Consider the following 16,284-nt stretch of genomic DNA (forward strand, 5'->3'; position numbering starts at 1 on the left):
ACAGGATAAGGGAGATTTTGAATTTCTGCACACACTAGTGGACACTGGACACTTTTGGATTGTGTGAGGCCCACTGAATATCAGAGCGCTATGTCACAGGCTCGATGGCACAGGTGTGAAAAAAGTGACTACAGGATAAGGGAGATTTTGAATTTCTGCACACACTAGTGGACACTGGAAACTTTCGGATTGTGTGAGGCCCACTGAATATCAGAGCGCTATGTCACAGGCTCGATGGCACAGGTGTGAAAAAAGTGACTACAGGATCACAGAGATTTTGAATTTCTGCACACACTAGTGGACACTGGACACTTTTGTATTGTGTGAGGCCCACTGAATATCAGAGTGCTATGTCACAGGCTCGATGGCACAGGTGTGAAAAAGTGACTAAAGAATAAGGGAGATTTTGAATTTCTGGACACACTAGTGGACACTGGACACTTTTGTATTGTGTGAGGCCCACTGAATATCAGAGCGCTATGTCACAGGCTCGATGGCTCAGGTGTGAAAAAAGTGACTTCAGGATCACAGAGATTTTGAATTTCTAGACACACTAGTGGACACTGGACACTTTTGGATTGTGTGAGGCCCACTGAACATCAGAGCGCTATGTCACAGGCTCGATGGCACAGGTGTGAAAAAAGTGACTACAGGATAAGGGAGATTTTGAATTTCTGCACACACTAGTGGACACTGGACACTTTTGTATTGTGTGAGGCCCACTGAATATCAGAGCGCTATGTCACAGGCTCGATGGCACAGGTGTGAAAAAAGTGACTACAGGATAAGGGAGATTTTGAATTTCTGCACACACTAGTGGACACTGGACACTTTTGGATTGTGTGAGGCCCACTGAATATCAGAGCGCTATGTCACAGGCTCGATGGCACAGGTGTGAAAAAAGTGACTACAGGATAAGGGAGATTTTGAATTTCTGCACACACTAGTGGACACTGGACACTTTTGGATTGTGTGAGGCCCACTGAATATCAGAGCGCTATGTCACAGGCTCGATGGCACAGGTGTGAAAAAAGTGACTACAGGATAAGGGAGATTTTGAATTTCTGCACACACTAGTGGACACTGGACACTTTTGGATTGTGTGAGGCTCACTGAATATCAGAGCGCTATGTCACAGGCTCGATGGCACAGGTGTGAAAAAAGTGACTATAGGATAAGGGAGATTTTGAATTTCTGCACATACTAGTGGACACTGGACACTTTTGGATTGTGTGAGGCCCACTGAATATCAGAGCGCTATGTCACAGGCTCGATGGCACAGGTGTGAAAAAAGTGACTACAGGATTAGGGAGATTTTGAATTTCTGCACACACTAGTGGACACTGGACACTTTTGGATTGTGTGAGGCCCACTGAATATCAGAGTGCTATGTCACAGGCTCGATGGCACAGGTGTGAAAAAGTGACTAAAGGATAAGGGAGATTTTGAATTTCTGCACACACTAGTGGACACTGGACACTTTTGGATTGTGTGAGGCCCACTGAATATCAGAGCGCTATGTCACAGGCTCGATGGCACAGGTGTGAAAAAAGTGACTACAGGATTAGGGAGATTTTGAATTTCTGCACACACTAGTGGACACTGGACACTTTTGTATTGTGTGAGGCCCACTGAATATCAGAGTGCTATGTCACAGGCTCGATGGCACAGGTGTGAAAAAGTGACTAAAGGATAAGGGAGATTTTGAATTTCTGCACACATTAGTGGACACTGGACACTTTTGGATTGTGTGAGGCCCACTGAATATCAGAGCGCTATGTCACAGGCTCGATGGCTCATTTGTGAAAAAAGTGACTTCAGGATCACAGAGATTTTGAATTTCTAGACACACTAGTGGACACTGGACACTTTTGGATTGTGTGAGGCCCACTGAACATCAGAGCGCTATGTCACAGGCTCGATGGCACAGGTGTGAAAAAAGTGACTACAGGATAAGGGAGATTTTGAATTTCTGCACACACTAGTGGACACTGGACACTTTTGGATTGTGTGAGGCCCACTGAATATCAGAGCGCTATGTCACAGGCTCGATGGCACAGGTGTGAAAAAAGTGACTACAGGATAAGGGAGATTTTGAATTTCTGCACACACTATTGGACACTGGACACTTTTGGATTGTGTGAGGCCCACTGAATATCAGAGCGCTATGTCACAGGCTCGATGGCACAGGTGTGAAAAAAGTGACTACAGGATAAGGGAGATTTTGAATTTCTGCACACACTAGTGGACACTGGACACTTTTGGATTGTGTGAGGCCCACTGAATATCAGAGCGCTATGTCACAGGCTCGATGGCACAGGTGTGAAAAAAGTGACTACAGGATAAGGGAGATTTTGAATTTCTGCACACACTAGTGGACACTGGACACTTTTGGATTGTGTGAGGCTCACTGAATATCAGAGCGCTATGTCACAGGCTCGATGGCACAGGTGTGAAAAAAGTGACTACAGGATAAGGGAGATTTTGAATTTCTGCACATACTAGTGGACACTGGACACTTTTGGATTGTGTGAGGCCCACTGAATATCAGAGCGCTATGTCACAGGCTCGATGGCACAGGTGTGAAAAAAGTGACTACAGGATAAGGGAGATTTTGAATTTCTGCACACACTAGTGGACACTGGACACTTTTGGATTGTGTGAGGCCCACTGAATATCAGAGCGCTATGTCACAGGCTCGATGTCACAGGTGTGAAAAAAGTGACTACAGGATCACAGAGATTTTGAATTTCTGCACACACTAGTGGACACTGGACACTTTTGGATTGTGTGAGGCCCACTGAATATCAGAGCGCTATGTCACAGGCTCGATGGCACAGGTGTGAAAAAAGTGACTACAGGATAAGGGAGATTTTGAATTTCTGCACACACTAGTGGACACTGGACACTTTTGGATTGTGTGAGGCCCACTGAATATCAGAGCGCTATGTCACAGGCTCGATGGCACAGGTGTGAAAAAAGTGACTACAGGATCACAGAGATTTTGAATTTCTTGACACACTAGTGGACACTGGACACTTTTGGATTGTGTGAGGCCCACTGAATATCAGAGCACTATGTCACAGGCTCGATGGCACAGGTGTGAAAAAAGTGACTACAGGATCACAGAGATTTTGAATTTCTGCACACACTAGTGGACACTGGACACTTTTGGATTGTGTGAGGCCCACTGAATATCAGAGCGCTATGTCACAGGCTCGATGGCACAGGTGTGAAAAAAGTGACTACAGGATCACAGAGATTTTGAATTTCTGCACACACTAGTGGACACTGGACACTTTTGGATTGTGTGAGGCCCACTGAATATCAGAGCGCTATGTCACAGGATCGATGGCACAGGTGTGAAAAAAGTGACTACAGGATAAGGGAGATTTTGAATTTCTGCACACACTAGTGGACACTGGACACTTTTGGATTGTGTGAGGCCCACTGAATATCAGAGTGCTATGTCACAGGCTCGATGGCACAGGTGTGAAAAAAGTGACTACAGGATAAGGGAGATTTTGAATTTCTGCACACACTAGTGGACACTGGACACTTTTGGATTGTGTGAGGCCCACTGAATATCAGAGCGCTATGTCACAGGCTCGATGGCACAGGTGTGAAAAAAGTGACTACAGGCTAAGGGAGATTTTGAATTTCTGCACACACTAGTGGACACTGGACACTTTTGGATTGTGTGAGGCCCACTGAATATCAGAGCGCTATGTCACAGGCTCGATGGCACAGGTGTGAAAAAAGTGACTACAATATAAGGGAGATTTTGAATTTCTGCACACACTAGTGGACAATGGACACTTTTGGATTGTGTGAGGCTCACTGAATATCAGAGCGCTATGTCACAGGCTCGATGGCACAGGTGTGAAAAAAGTGACTACAGGATCACAGAGATTTTGAATTTCTGCACACACTAGTGGACACTGGACACTTTTGGATTGTGTGAGGCCCACTGAATATCAGAGTGCTATGTCACAGGCTCGATGGCACAGGTGTGAAAAAAGTGACTACAGGATCACAGAGATTTTGAATTTCTGCACACACTAGTGGACACTGGACACTTTTTTATTGTGTGAGGCCCACTGAATATCAGAGCGCTATGTCACAGGCTCGATGGCACAGGTGTGAAAAAAGTGACTACAGGATAAGGGAGATTTTGAATTTCTGCACACACTAGTGGACACTGGACACTTTTGGATTGTGTGAGGCCCACTGAATATCAGAGCGCTATGTCACAGGCTCGATGGCACAGGTGTGAAAAAAGTGACTACAGGATAAGGGAGATTTTGAATTTCTGCACACACTAGTGGACACTGGACACTTTTGGATTGTGTGAGGCCCACTGAATATCAGAGCGCTATGTCACAGGCTCGATGGCACAGGTGTGAAAAAAGTGACTACAGGATAAGGGAGATTTTGAATTTCTGCACACACTAGTGGACACTGGACACTTTTGGATTGTGTGAGGCCCACTGAATATCAGAGCGCTATGTCACAGGCTCGATGACACAGGTGTGAAAAAAGTGACTACAGGATAAGGGAGATTTTGAATTTCTGCACACACTAGTGGACACTGGACACTTTTGGATTGTGTGAGGCCCACTGAATATCAGAGCGCTTTGTCACAGGCTCGATGGCACAGGTGTGAAAAAAGTGACTACAGGATAAGGGAGATTTTGAATTTTGTGCACACACTAGTGGACACTGGACACTTTTGGATTGTGTGAGGCCCACTGAATATCAGAGCGCTATGTCACAGGCTCGATGGCACAGGTGTGAAAAAAGTGACTACAGGATCACAGAGATTTTGAATTTCTGCACACACTAGTGGACACTGGACACTTTTGGATTGTGTGAGGCCCACTGAATATCAGAGCGCTATGTCACAGGCTCGATGGCACAGGTGTGAAAAAAGTGACTACAGGATAAGGGAGATTTTGAATTTCTGCACACACTAGTGGACACTGGACACTTTTGGATTGTGTGAGGCCCACTGAATATCAGAGCGCTATGTCACAGGCTCGATGGCACAGGTGTGAAAAAAGTGACTACAGGATAAGGGAGATTTTGAATTTCTGCACACACTAGTGGACACTGGACACTTTTGGATTGTGTGAGGCCCACTGAATATCAGAGCGCTATGTCACAGGCTCGATGGCACAGGTGTGAAAAAAGTGACTACAGGATAAGGGAGATTTTGAATTTCTGCACACACTAGTGGACACTGGACACTTTTGGATTGTGTGAGGCCCACTGAATATCAGAGCGCTTTGTCACAGGCTCGATGGCACAGGTGTGAAAAAAGTGACTACAGGATAAGGGAGATTTTGAATTTTGTGCACACACTAGTGGACACTGGACACTTTTGGATTGTGTGAGGCCCACTGAATATCAGAGCGCTATGTCACAGGCTCGATGGCACAGGTGTGAAAAAAGTGACTACAGGATCACAGAGATTTTGAATTTCTGCACACACTAGTGGACACTGGACACTTTTGGATTGTGTGAGGCCCACTGAATATCAGAGCGCTATGTCACAGGCTCGATGGCACAAGTGTGAAAAAAGTGACTACAGGATAAGGGAGATTTTGAATTTCTGCACACACTAATGGACACTGGACACTTTTGGATTGTGTGAGGCCCACTGAATATCAGAGCGCTATGTGACAGGCTCGATGGCACAGGTGTGAAAAAAGTGACTACAGGAAAAGGGAGATTTTGAATTTCTGCACACACTAGTGGACACTGGACACTTTCGGATTGTGTGAGGCCCACTGAATATCAGAGCGCTATGTCACAGGCTCGATGGCACAGGTGTGAAAAAAGTGACTACAATATAAGGGAGATTTTGAATTTCTGCACACACTAGTGGACAATGGACACTCTTGGATTGTGTGAGGCTCACTGAATATCAGAGCGCTATGTCACAGGCTCGATGGCACAGGTGTGAAAAAAGTGACTACAGGATCACAGTGATTTTGAATTTCTGCACACACTAGTGGACACTGGACACTTTTGGATTGTGTGAGGCCCACTGAATATCAGAGTGCTATGTCACAGGCTCGATGGCACAGGTGTGAAAAAAGTGACTGCAGGATAAGGGAGATTTTGAATTTCTGCACACACTAGTGGACACTGGACACTTTTGGATTGTGTGAGGCCCACTGAATATCAGAGCGCTATGTCACAGGCTCGATGGCACAGGTGTGAAAAAAGTGACTACAGGATCACAGAGATTTTGAATTTCTGCACACACTAGTGGACACTGGACACTTTTGGATTGTGTGAGGCCCACTGAATATCAGAGCGCTATGTCACAGGCTCGATGGCACAGGTGTGAAAAAAGTGACTACAGGATAAGGGAGATTTTGAATTTCTGCACACACTAGTGGACACTGGACACTTTTGGATTGTGTGAGGCCCACTGAATATCAGAGCGCTATGTCACAGGCTCGATGGCACAGGTGTGAAAAAAGTGACTACAGGATAAGGGAGATTTTGAATTTCTGCACACACTAGTGGACACTGGACGCTTTTGGATTGTGTGAGGCCCACTGAATATCAGAGCGCTATGTCACAGGCTCGATGGCACAGGTGTGAAAAAAGTGACTACAGGATAAGGGAGATTTTGAATTTCTGCACACACTAGTGGACACTGGACACTTTTGGATTGTGTGAGGCCCACTGAATATCAGAGCGCTTTGTCACAGGCTCGATGGCACAGGTGTGAAAAAAGTGACTACAGGATAAGGGAGATTTTGAATTTCTGCACACACTAGTGGACACTGGACACTTTTGGATTGTGTGAGGCCCACTGAATATCAGAGCGCTATGTCACAGGCTCGATGGCACAGGTGTGAAAAAAGTGACTACAGGATCACAGAGATTTTGAATTTCTGCACACACTAGTGGACACTGGACACTTTTGGATTGTGTGAGGCCCACTGAATATCAGAGCGCTATGTCACAGGCTCGAAGGCACAAGTGTGAAAAAAGTGACTACAGGATAAGGGAGATTTTGAATTTCTGCACACACTAGTGGACACTGGACACTTTTGGATTGTGTGAGGCCCACTGAATATCAGAGCGCTATGTCACAGGCTCGATGGCACAGGTGTGAAAAAAGTGACTACAGGATAAGGGAGATTTTGAATTTCTGCACACACTAGTGGACACTGGACACTTTCGGATTGTGTGAGGCCCACTGAATATCAGAGCGCTATGTCACAGGCTCGATGGCACAGGTGTGAAAAAAGTGACTACAGGATCACAGAGATTTTGAATTTCTGCACACACTAGTGGACACTGGACACTTTTGTATTGTGTGAGGCCCACAGAATATCAGAGTGCTATGTCACAGGCTCGATGGCACAGGTGTGAAAAAAGTGACTACAGGATCACAGAGATTTTGAATTTCTGCACACACTAGTGGACACTGGACACTTTTGGATTGTGTGAGGCCCACTGAATATCAGAGCGCTATGTCACAGGCTCGATGGCACAGGTGTGAAAAAAGTGACTACAGGATCACAGAGATTTTGAATTTCTGCACACACTAGTGGACACTGGACACTTTTGGATTGTGTGAGGCCCACTGAATATCAGAGCGCTATGTCACAGGCTCGATGGCACAAGTGTGAAAAAAGTGACTACAGGATAAGGGAGATTTTGAATTTCTGCACACACTAGTGGACACTGGACACTTTTGGATTGTGTGAGGCCCACTGAATATCAGAGCGCTATGTCACAGGCTCGATGGCACAGGTGTGAAAAAAGTGACTTCAGGATCACAGAGATTTTGAATTTCTAGACACACTAGTGGACACTGGACACTTTTGGATTGTGTGAGGCCCACTGAACATCAGAGCGCTATGTCACAGGCTCGATGGCACAGGTGTGAAAAAAGTGACTACAGGATAAGGGAGATTTTGAATTTCTGCACACACTAGTGGACACTGGACACTTTTGTATTGTGTGAGGCCCACTGAATATCAGAGCGCTATGTCACAGGCTCGATGGCACAGGTGTGAAAAAAGTGACTACAGGATAAGGGAGATTTTGAATTTCTGCACACACTAGTGGACACTGGACACTTTTGGATTGTGTGAGGCCCACTGAATATCAGAGCGCTATGTCACAGGCTCGATGGCACAGGTGTGAAAAAAGTGACTACAGGATAAGGGAGATTTTGAATTTCTGCACACACTAGTGGACACTGGACACTTTTGGATTGTGTGAGGCCCACTGAATATCAGAGCGCTATGTCACAGGCTCGATGGCACAGGTGTGAAAAAAGTGACTACAGGATAAGGGAGATTTTGAATTTCTGCACACACTAGTGGACACTGGACACTTTTGGATTGTGTGAGGCTCACTGAATATCAGAGCGCTATGTCACAGGCTCGATGGCACAGGTGTGAAAAAAGTGACTATAGGATAAGGGAGATTTGGAATTTCTGCACATACTAGTGGACACTGGACACTTTTGGATTGTGTGAGGCCCACTGAATATCAGAGCGCTATGTCACAGGCTCGATGGCACAGGTGTGAAAAAAGTGACTACAGGATTAGGGAGATTTTGAATTTCTGCACACACTAGTGGACACTGGACACTTTTGGATTGTGTGAGGCCCACTGAATATCAGAGTGCTATGTCACAGGCTCGATGGCACAGGTGTGAAAAAGTGACTAAAGGATAAGGGAGATTTTGAATTTCTGCACACACTAGTGGACACTGGACACTTTTGGATTGTGTGAGGCCCACTGAATATCAGAGCGCTATGTCACAGGCTCGATGGCACAGGTGTGAAAAAAGTGACTACAGGATTAGGGAGATTTTGAATTTCTGCACACACTAGTGGACACTGGACACTTTTGTATTGTGTGAGGCCCACTGAATATCAGAGTGCTATGTCACAGGCTCGATGGCACAGGTGTGAAAAAGTGACTAAAGGATAAGGGAGATTTTGAATTTCTGCACACATTAGTGGACACTGGACACTTTTGGATTGTGTGAGGCCCACTGAATATCAGAGCGCTATGTCACAGGCTCGATGGCTCATTTGTGAAAAAAGTGACTTCAGGATCACAGAGATTTTGAATTTCTAGACACACTAGTGGACACTGGACACTTTTGGATTGTGTGAGGCCCACTGAACATCAGAGCGCTATGTCACAGGCTCGATGGCACAGGTGTGAAAAAAGTGACTACAGGATAAGGGAGATTTTGAATTTCTGCACACACTAGTGGACACTGGACACTTTTGGATTGTGTGAGGCCCACTGAATATCAGAGCGCTATGTCACAGGCTCGATGGCACAGGTGTGAAAAAAGTGACTACAGGATAAGGGAGATTTTGAATTTCTGCACACACTATTGGACACTGGACACTTTTGGATTGTGTGAGGCCCACTGAATATCAGAGCGCTATGTCACAGGCTCGATGGCACAGGTGTGAAAAAAGTGACTACAGGATAAGGGAGATTTTGAATTTCTGCACACACTAGTGGACACTGGACACTTTTGGATTGTGTGAGGCCCACTGAATATCAGAGCGCTATGTCACAGGCTCGATGGCACAGGTGTGAAAAAAGTGACTACAGGATAAGGGAGATTTTGAATTTCTGCACACACTAGTGGACACTGGACACTTTTGGATTGTGTGAGGCTCACTGAATATCAGAGCGCTATGTCACAGGCTCGATGGCACAGGTGTGAAAAAAGTGACTACAGGATAAGGGAGATTTTGAATTTCTGCACATACTAGTGGACACTGGACACTTTTGGATTGTGTGAGGCCCACTGAATATCAGAGCGCTATGTCACAGGCTCGATGGCACAGGTGTGAAAAAAGTGACTACAGGATAAGGGAGATTTTGAATTTCTGCACACACTAGTGGACACTGGACACTTTTGGATTGTGTGAGGCCCACTGAATATCAGAGCGCTATGTCACAGGCTCGATGTCACAGGTGTGAAAAAAGTGACTACAGGATCACAGAGATTTTGAATTTCTGCACACACTAGTGGACACTGGACACTTTTGGATTGTGTGAGGCCCACTGAATATCAGAGCGCTATGTCACAGGCTCGATGGCACAGGTGTGAAAAAAGTGACTACAGGATAAGGGAGATTTTGAATTTCTGCACACACTAGTGGACACTGGACACTTTTGGATTGTGTGAGGCCCACTGAATATCAGAGCGCTATGTCACAGGCTCGATGGCACAGGTGTGAAAAAAGTGACTACAGGATCACAGAGATTTTGAATTTCTTGACACACTAGTGGACACTGGACACTTTTGGATTGTGTGAGGCCCACTGAATATCAGAGCACTATGTCACAGGCTCGATGGCACAGGTGTGAAAAAAGTGACTACAGGATCACAGAGATTTTGAATTTCTGCACACACTAGTGGACACTGGACACTTTTGGATTGTGTGAGGCCCACTGAATATCAGAGCGCTATGTCACAGGCTCGATGGCACAGGTGTGAAAAAAGTGACTACAGGATCACAGAGATTTTGAATTTCTGCACACACTAGTGGACACTGGACACTTTTGGATTGTGTGAGGCCCACTGAATATCAGAGCGCTATGTCACAGGATCGATGGCACAGGTGTGAAAAAAGTGACTACAGGATAAGGGAGATTTTGAATTTCTGCACACACTAGTGGACACTGGACACTTTTGGATTGTGTGAGGCCCACTGAATATCAGAGCGCTATGTCACAGGCTCAACGGCACAGGTGTGAAAAAAGTGACTTCAGGATCACAGAGATTTTGAATTTCTAGACACACTAGTGGACACTGGACACTTTTGGATTGTGTGAGGCCCACTGAATATCAGAGCGCTATGTCACAGGCTCGATGGCACAGGTGTGAAAAAAGTGACTACAGGATAAGGGAGATTTTGAATTTCTGCACACACTAGTGGACACTGGACACTTTTGGATTGTGTGAGGCCCACTGAATATCAGAGCGCTATGTCACAGGCTCGATGGCACAGGTGTGAAAAAAGTGACTACAGGATAAGGGAGATTTTGAATTTCTGCACACACTAGTGGACACTGGACACTTTTGGATTGTGTGAGGCCCACTGAATATCAGAGCGCTATGTCACAGGCTCGATGGCACAGGTGTGAAAAAAGTGACTACAGGATAAGGGAGATTTTGAATTTCTGCACACACTAGTGGACACTGGACACTTTTGGATTGTGTGAGGCCCACTGAATATCAGAGCGCTATGTCACAGGCTCGATGGCACAGGTGTGAAAAAAGTGACTACAGGATAAGGGAGATTTTGAATTTCTGCACACACTAGTGGACACTGGACACTTTTGGATTGTGTGAGGCCCACTGAATATCAGAGCACTATGTCACAGGCTCGATGGCACAGGTGTGAAAAAAGTGACTACAGGATAAGGGAGATTTTGAATTTCTGCACATACTAGTGGACACTGGACACTTTTGGATTGTGTGAAGCCCAGTGAATATCAGAGCGCTATGTAACAGGCTCAATGGCACAGGTGTGAAAAAAGTGATTACAGGATAAGGGAGATTTTGAATTTCTCCACACACTAGTGGACACTGTACACTTTTGGATTGTGTGAGGCCCACTAAATATCAGAGCGCTATGTCACAGGATCGATGGCACAGGTGTGAAAAAAGTTACTACAGGATCACAGAGATTTTGAATTTCTGCACACACTAGTGGACACTGGACACTTTTGGATTGTGTGAGGCCCACTGAATATCAGAGCGCTATGTCACAGGCTCGATGGCACAGGTGTGAAAAAAGTGACTACAGGATAAGGGAGATTTTGAATTTCTGCACACACTAGTGGACACTGGACACTTTCGGATTGTGTGAGGCCCAGTGAATATCAGAGTGCTATGTCACAGGCTCGATGGCACAGGTGTGAAAAAAGTGACTACAGGATCACAGAGATTTTGAATTTCTGCACACACTAGTGGACACTGGACACTTTTGGATTGTGTGAGGCCCACTGAATATCAGAGCGCTATGTCACAGGCTCGATGGCACAGGTGTGAAAAAAGTGACTACAGGATAAGGGAGATTTTGAATTTCTGCACACACTAGTGGACACTGGACACTTTTGGATTGTGTGAGGCCCACTGAATATCAGAGCGCTATGTCACAGGCTCAACGGCACAGGTGTGAAAAAATTGACTTCAGGATCACAGAGATTGTGAATTTCTAGACACACTAGTGGACACTGGACACTTTTGGATTGTGTGAGGCCCACTGAATATCAGAGCGCTATGTCACAGGCTCGATGGCACAGGTGTGAAAAAAGTGACTACAGGATAAGGGAGATTTTGAATTTCTGCACACACTAGTGGACACTGGACACTTTTGGATTGTGTGAGGCCCACTGAATATCAGAGCGCTATGTCACAGGCTCGATGGCACAGGTGTGAAAAAAGTGACTACAGGATAAGGGAGATTTTGAATTTCTGCACACACTAGTGGACACTGGACACTTTTGGATAGTGTGAGGCCCACTGAATATCAGAGCGCTATGTCACAGGCTCGATGGCACAGGTGTGAAAAAAGTGACTACAGGATAAGGGAGATTTTGAATTTCTGCACACACTAGTGGACACTGGACACTTTTGGATTGTGTGAGGCCCACTGAATATCAGAGCGCTATGTCACAGGCTCGATGGCACAGGTGTGAAAAAAGTGACTACAGGATAAGGGAGATTTTGAATTTCTGCACACACTAGTGGACACTGGACACTTTTGGATTGTGTGAGGCCCACTGAATATCAGAGCGCTATGTCACAGGCTCGATGGCACAGGTGTGAAAAAAGTGACTACAGGATAAGGGAGATTTTGAATTTCTGCACATACTAGTGGACACTGGACACTTTTGGATTGTGTGAGGCCCAGTGAATATCAGAGCGCTATGTAACAGTCTCAATGGCACAGGTGTGAAAAAAGTGATTACAGGATAAGGGAGATTTTGAATTTCTGCACACACTAGTGGACACTGGACACTTTCGGATTGTGTGAGGCCCACTAAATATCAGAGCGCTATGTCACAGGATCGATGGCACAGGTGTGAAAAAAGTGACTACAGGATCACAGAGATTTTGAATTTCTAGACACACTAGTGGACACTGGACACTTTTGAATTGTGTGAGGCCCACTGAATATCAGAGCACTATGTCACAGGCTCGATGGCACAGGTGTGAAAAAAGTGAATACAGGATAAGGGAGATTTTGAATTTCTGCACACACAAGTGAACACTGGACACTTTTGGATTGTGTGAGGCCCACTGAATATCAGAGCGATATGTCACAGGCTCGATGGCACAGGTGTGAAAAATGTGACTACAGGATCACAGTGATTTTGAATTTCTGCACACACTAGTGGACACTGGACACTTTTGGATTGTGTGAGGCCCACTGAATATCAGAGCGCTATGTCACAGGCTCGATGGCACAGGTGTGAAAAAAGTGACTACAGGATAATGGAGATTTTGAATTTCTGCACACACTAGTGGACACTGGACACTTTTGGATTGTGTGAGGCCCACTGAATATCAGAGCGCTATGTCACAGGCTCGATGGCACAGGTGTGAAAAAAGTGACTACAGGATAAGGGAGATTTTGAATTTCTGCACACACTAGTGGACACTGGACACTTTTGGATTGTGTGAGGCCCACTGAATATCAGAGCGCTATGTCACAGGCTCGATGGCACAGGTGTGAAAAAAGTGACTACAGGCTAAGGGAGATTTTGAATTTCTGCACACACTAGTGGACACTGGACACTTTTGGATTGTGTGAGGCCCACTGAATATCAGAGAGCTATGTCACAGGCTCGATGGCACAGGTGTGAAAAAATTGACTACAGGATAAGGGAGATTTTGAATTTCTGCACACACTAGTAGACACTGGACACTTTTGGATTGTGTGAGGCCCACTGAATATCAGAGCGCTATGTCACAGGCTCAATGGCACAGGTGTGAAAAAAGTGACTACATGCTAAGGGAGATTTTGAATTTCTGCACACACTAGTGACACTGGACACTTTTGGATTGTGTGAGGCCCACTGAATATCAGAGCGCTATGTCACAGGCTCGATGGCACAGGTGTGAAAAAAGTGACTACAGGATAAGGGAGATTTTGAATTTCTGCACACACTAGTGGACACTGGACACTTTTGGATTGTGTGAGGCCCACTGAATATCAGAGCGCTATGTCAAAGGCTCGATGGCACAGGTGTGAAAAAAGTGACTACAGGATAAGGGAGATTTTGAATTTCTGCACACACTAGTGGACACTGGACACTTTTGGATTGTGTGAGGCCCACTGAATATCAGAGCGCTATGTCACAGGATCGATGGCACAGGTGTGAAAAAAGTGACTACAGGATAAGGGAGATTTTAAATTTCTGCACACACTAGTGGACACTGGACACTTTTGGATTGTGTGAGGCCCACTGAATATCAGAGTGCTATGTCACAGGCTCGATGGCACAGGTGTGAAAAAAGTGACTACAGGATAAGGGAGATTTTGAATTTCTGCACACACTAGTGGACACTGGACACTTTTGGATTGTGTGAGGCCCACTGAATATCAGAGCGCTATGTCACATGCTCGATGGCACAGGTGTGAAAAAAGTGACTACAGGATAAGGGAGATTTTGAATTTCTGCACACACTAGTGGACACTGGACACTTTTGGATTGTGTGAGGCCCACTGAATATCAGAGCGCTATGTCACAGGCTCGATGGCACAGGTGTGAAAAAAGTGACTACAGGATAAGGGAGATTTTGAATTTCTGCACACACTAGTGGACACTGGACAATTTTGGATTGTGTGAGGCCCACTGAATATCAGAGCGCTATGTCACAGGCTCGATGGCACAGGTGTGAAAAAAGTGACTACAGGATAATGGAGATTTTGAATTTCTGCACACACTAGTGGACAATGGACACTTTTGGATTGTGTGAGGCCCACTGAATATCAGAGCGCTATGTCACAGGCTTGATGGCACAGGTGTGAAAAAAGTGACTACAGGATAAGGGAGATTTTGAATTTCTGCACACACTAGTGGACACTGGACACTTTTGGATTGTGTGAGGCCCACTGAATATCAGAGCGCTTTGTCACAGGCTCGATGGCACAGGTGTGAAAAACGTGACTACAGGATCACAGAGATTTTGAATTTCTGCACACACTAGTGGACACTGGACACTTTTGGATTGTGTGAGGCCCACTGAATATCAGAGCGCTATGTCACAGGGTCGATGGCACAGGTGTGAAAAAAGTGACTACAGGATCACAGAGATTTTGAATTTCTGCACACACTAGTGGACACTGGACACTTTTGGATTGTGTGAGGCCCACTGAATATCAGAGCGCTATGTCACAGGCTCGATGGCACAAGTGTGAAAAAAGTGACTACAGGATAAGGGAGATTTTGAATTTCTGCACACACTAGTGGACACTGGACACTTTTGGATTGTGTGAGGCCCACTGAATATCAGAGCGCTATGTCACAGGCTCGATGGCACAGGTGTGAAAAAAGTGACTACAGGATAAGGGAGATTTTGAATTTCTGCACACACTAGTGGACACTGGAAACTTTCGGATTGTGTGAGGCCCACTGAATATCAGAGCGCTATGTCACAGGCTCGATGGCACAGGTGTGAAAAAAGTGACTACAGGATCACAGAGATTTTGAATTTCTGCACACACTAGTGGACACTGGACACTTTTGTATTGTGTGAGGCCCACTGAATATCAGAGTGCTATGTCACAGGCTCGATGGCACAGGTGTGAAAAAGTGACTAAAGAATAAGGGAGATTTTGAATTTCTGGACACACTAGTGGACACTGGACACTTTTGTATTGTGTGAGGCCCACTGAATATCAGAGCGCTATGTCACAGGCTCGATGGCTCAGGTGTGAAAAAAGTGACTTCAGGATCACAGAGATTTTGAATTTCTAGACACACTAGTGGACACTGGACACTTTTGGATTGTGTGAGGCCCACTGAACATCAGAGCGCTATGTCACAGGCTCGATGGCACAGGTGTGAAAAAAGTGACTACAGGATAAGGGAGATTTTGAATTTCTGCACACACTAGTGGACACTGGACACTTTTGTATTGTGTGAGGCCCACTGAATATCAGAGCGCTATGTCACAGGCTCGATGGCACAGGTGTGAAAAAAGTGACTACAGGATAAGGGAGATTTTGAATTTCTGCACACACTAGT

Source organism: Dendrobates tinctorius, unplaced genomic scaffold (genome assembly GCF_039654945.1).
Source record: "Dendrobates tinctorius isolate UK_male_01 unplaced genomic scaffold, ASM3965494v1 ptg000024l, whole genome shotgun sequence".
NCBI lineage: Eukaryota > Metazoa > Chordata > Amphibia > Anura > Dendrobatidae > Dendrobates > Dendrobates tinctorius.